The 4,502-nt window shown below is 41.4% G+C and overlaps 1 pseudogene; it reads left to right on the top strand.

Moving 5' to 3' along the window:
• Nucleotides 1-3,708: 3,708 nt before the first annotated feature.
• LOC123610039 lies at nucleotides 3,709-3,806 on the top strand (annotated as a pseudogene).
• Nucleotides 3,807-4,502: the final 696 nt, after the last annotated feature.

Raw genomic sequence — 4,502 nt, 5'->3', positions numbered from 1 at the left:
TGAAGCAAACTCCCAAATGCAGAACTATAAAGGAAGTAGTCAAGAACGAGTTTATTGACCCTTGAGCTTTTCCTTACCTGCTACACTTCAAGAATATGTTGCAGTGTAGATGGAGAGAGCGCTTTATCTGAGAAAGATTTTTTTTTTTTTTGGAGAAGTTTCTGTTGGGAGCCTCATCCGCATATCCCAGCAACGGGGGTTGGGGCAGAGATCACCTATTTCACTGCCTCAAAGCGAGCATGAGGGGGCTTTACGTGGACCAAATGAGATGTCCAATATGTGCCCCTGTGACATGGGATACAAAGCAGACTGGGGTCTAATTCGCATTGGAGGAAATCTGGAGGACAAAAAAGGTGATACTGTTGGCCACTGAGCAGCTTAGATGGTAGAATGCAAGGAAGCTGCTACTGCAAGTGGGGAATAACTGAACCCCTGTACAGTGGCCAGTCCAAAGGGGTGTGAATATTTCCAATGGACAGAATGGGGACCACACAGGAAAGTGTGGGATGCTCCCGAGCCATATGAAGTCCTGCAGAAGGATGGTGTGATGCAGACAGTCAGCATCCTTTTCACTGAATGGCTGGAGAACCAAGTGGTGGGGGGGAGAGGCCAACTGAAAGGGATGCATCACCCCTGTCACAGGTACTTCGGCCAGAGCAACCCAGTAGGTAAGCCTCTGCCAGCGCTCATGGCAGAAAGACAATTTTAGACATCTGGGACAGTCTTTAATCCTAACTTACAGTGTTATTAATTTAAGTAAGCAATCCCCCTGCCCCCGTTTCCCTCCTCTCTGTGCTCCAACCCTGGAGAGGTGAGAAGCACTAGCTTGGAGAAGAAAAGCAGCTGGAGAAAGACCACACAGCCCTTTCCTTCTGCAACACTCAGCCCATGATGAGACTAACAAGTGGAGAGAAGAAGATCTGAGGTTCAGTCAATTGAAATTTTTGATTATTTTGAGGGCTGGATTTTATCTCATTTTTAAAGTTTATTTATTTATTTTGAGGGGAGAGGGGCAGAAGAGAGGGAGAGAGAGAATCCTAAGCAGGCTCCAAGCTATCAGCACAGAGCCTAAACTGTGAGATTGTGACCCGAGCCGACATCAAGAGTTGCATGCTTACCCAACTGAGCCACCTAGGTGCCTTGAGGCCTGGATTTTAGATTTCTGACTTAAGATTCTGCAGTTTGAAGTAACAGAGGTACATCTATTACCTGGCAGTTAGCAGAAAATCATGGGATCTGGCCAAGAAGATTAATAATATCTTCTGATTATGTTCTTAATGTTGGTGGAATTTTATCCAGGGGAACGGAGAGGGGAGCATCCCTGGCTGCATCTGTGAGGATCAATGGAAAAGTAAAATAAAGCTGTATTTTGGTCATGTCCCATGAGTTGTGCTGGTTAGAATATTGATACTTATATCTTTATTTCTAGAACCATCACAGACCACTTCACAAGATAGGGCTGTTAGTACCTTTATTCTTCTCTTCAATAAGCTTCTCACTCTCTCAACTGCTGCCATCTGCATTTAACTCCTGAAATGTCAATGTTAAAAACATAACTTCTAAAGCCATTACTATGTCTTCAATGCTTCATCATGCTTTATTTAATACATAGATTTCTGATTTCAGTTAGAAGGATATAGCTTGTAGCATACCAATGCTCCCATCAAGAAAACCTGAAAAAGCTCAGTGCCAAAAACATGTTTGAAGGCATCTGAGGCAATATAGACTTGAGGTACCAGTATATTGAAGAGAAAGACATGTTACTGAGAAGGAGCCTCCCATTCTGCCTGAAGTTTGATACCTCGGGGCACTTGCCAGTTCTGGGCATGGGGACTGAGACTGAGAAGTTGGGTAGAAGGTGAAGGCTAAGAAGAATCAGAACCGGTCAGAAGTCAGCAATCTTGCAAGGCTGAGGCGGGGAACGTTGGAGTGTGGGGGCTGTCAAGACAGCCAAGACTTGAGGGGAGAAAATCTTGGAAAGAAAAAGGGAGTACAGAGAATTTAACCCAACACTTGGCTAGTTTTCTCCTTAAGGCATTTGCTGATTCTTTTTTTAAATGTTTATTTGTTTATGTTGAGAGAGAGCACAGGGGAGGGGCAGAGAGAGAGAGAGGGAGAGAGAGAATCCCAAGCAGGCTCCACACCATCAGTGTAGAGCCTGACTTGGGGCCTGATCCCACGAACCAGGAGACCACGACCTGAGCCAAAATCAAAACTCAGATGCTCAACCGACTGAGCCGCCCAGGCACCCCTCATTTACTGATTCTTAAGCTGAAAAAAGAAATTAAGCAGAAAGTGGTTGAAAAGCCAGGTGGGAGTCTTTGGTAGCCTCACAGTGCCAGATAAGAAGATAAAAATCAAAGGCATGGAGGAAGTGCTCTAGTAAACGCCCCAGGCTTTGTTTGGAGAGCTAAAGTCTAGAAGTGCGTACAACTAAGAGAAAAGTCAGACCGTGAAGAGACTGTAGGGCAGCTTCAAATCTAAATGCACTGTGTATTGGGGTTTCCTGCACCCACATCTGTCACCTGCCAGAGAACAGGGTGAATCCTCTCTGACAGAAGATAACATCACCCAGAGCCTCTGTGATTTTTCATATATAATGCCTACTATTTGATGAAAAGTTACTACTTGTTTCAAGAAACAGGATTAAGAGAGAGAATAGACCTGCAAATGACTCAAATGTCAGTTACCAGATACAGACTTTAAACAGATTATGTAGATTTTCCCTGTCTTCATGAACTAATTTTGGTAAGGCTTATTTTGCTGGAATTTCATCCATTTTTATCAAAATTCTCAACATCATGGGCATGGGGCTATTAATATTATCTTCTGATTATGTTCTTAATGTTGGTGGAATCTGTAGTTACGTCTTCCTTACATTCTTTGTACTGGTCATTTGTGCCTTCTTTTTATTCCCCCTTAACAGTTTTCCCAAGTGTTTCTCACTTTTCTTAATCTTTCCAAAACACAACCTTTTGTTTCTCTTGATTCTCTATTATATATTACTTATTAGCCTTTTGCCTTTATTATTAACTTTCTTTTACTTTTTGTAGATTTTTTTGTTCTTTTTCTAGTTTCTTGAGATAGATGTTCAGCTCATTGCCTTTCAACTTAATTTCTGTCTTCTTTATTTCTTTCTTTATTTTTTATTTTAGAGACAGAGAGAGAGAGTACGAGCAGGGTAGAGGGGCAGAGAGAGAGAGAGAGAGAGAGAATCTTCAGCAGGCTCCCGACAGAGGGCTTTGCCTGGATCATGGCCTGAGCTGAAATTAAGTCAGACGTTCAACCGACTGAACCATCCAGGCACCCCCTCCACCTAATTCCTTTCTGATGTAATAAAGACTATAAGTGTTGCTTTAAACATATTTTGATATGTTTTTATTATCACACAGTTACAAATACTTTCTAATTTCCTTTTTGATTTCTTTTTTGAGTCATAAGTTATTCGGAAGCATATTTATTACTTTTCAATAGATGGTTACATATGGTTTGTTATTAACTTTCATCTTAATGTCATTTCGGTCAGAGAATATAGTCTGTACGACTTCAGCCTTCTGGAATACAAACTTGCTTTAGGGCTAGATTTTTGACCCTCCTTTTTTTCTGGTAAATATTTTATAATTTTTTGCTAGGTGATTTGTTGCTTAGACCCCCACATACTTGCCGTACTACCAGGTTTAGTGGGTTTCATTGATAGGCTTTGCTGTGGTGCTCTCTTCAGCAGCACATCTACTAAAATTGGAACAATATAAAGAAACTCAGCACGGCCCCTGCACATGCTAACCTGTGAAGCGTCCCATATTAAAAACAAACAAACAAAGCAAACAAAGATGGCCTTTCCTATGAAGAACTTGCAAGTCTGGGAAGTGTTGTGTGATCCCTCTGTGACATTGCTTTCTTGTCAGTGCAGCATGGTGGCCTGACTCCATAGTCTACAAACACCCTTTCATAATCTCTGCTGTATTATTCTAATTTTTCATGAACCTATATGTACTCATATGGTTAAAAAAAGATTAAAAAATTAATAAATCCACTAATGTTCATAGAAGCACCATTCACAATAGCCCAAATTTCCTTCTTCTTATAAGACACCAGTCATCCAGCATGGCCTCATTTTAAATTGATTATATCTGCAAAGACCCTATTTCTAAATAAGGTCACCTACTTCTAACTAAGGTACTTTGGGTTAGGACTTCAACATCTTTTTTTGGGGGGGGGGGAATGTAATTCAATCCATAACAGGGACAGTGATATTCTATGTTCACATACGGGAGTCCAAACAAAGGGCAAAATTCCCTCCAAAATGCAGAGCAAGCAGTAAATGCCCTCATAGCTTCTCACACAAATGGCCTGTGATTTAAGGTGCACCCTCAAACTCTTATCCCAGACTAACAACAATCAAATTATTTTTGCCTAACTTTTGCTTCTACCTCCCTTCCATATAAATGGACAGTCAGTGGCCATTTAACTCCCTTCGGATTGTCTTCCAATTTCCACACTAC

Source organism: Leopardus geoffroyi, chromosome B2, assembly GCF_018350155.1.
Source record: "Leopardus geoffroyi isolate Oge1 chromosome B2, O.geoffroyi_Oge1_pat1.0, whole genome shotgun sequence".
Classification (NCBI taxonomy): Eukaryota; Metazoa; Chordata; class Mammalia; order Carnivora; family Felidae; genus Leopardus; species Leopardus geoffroyi.
The sequence above is the reverse complement of the archived record's forward strand: the minus strand, read 5'-3'. Positions and strand labels throughout refer to the sequence as shown.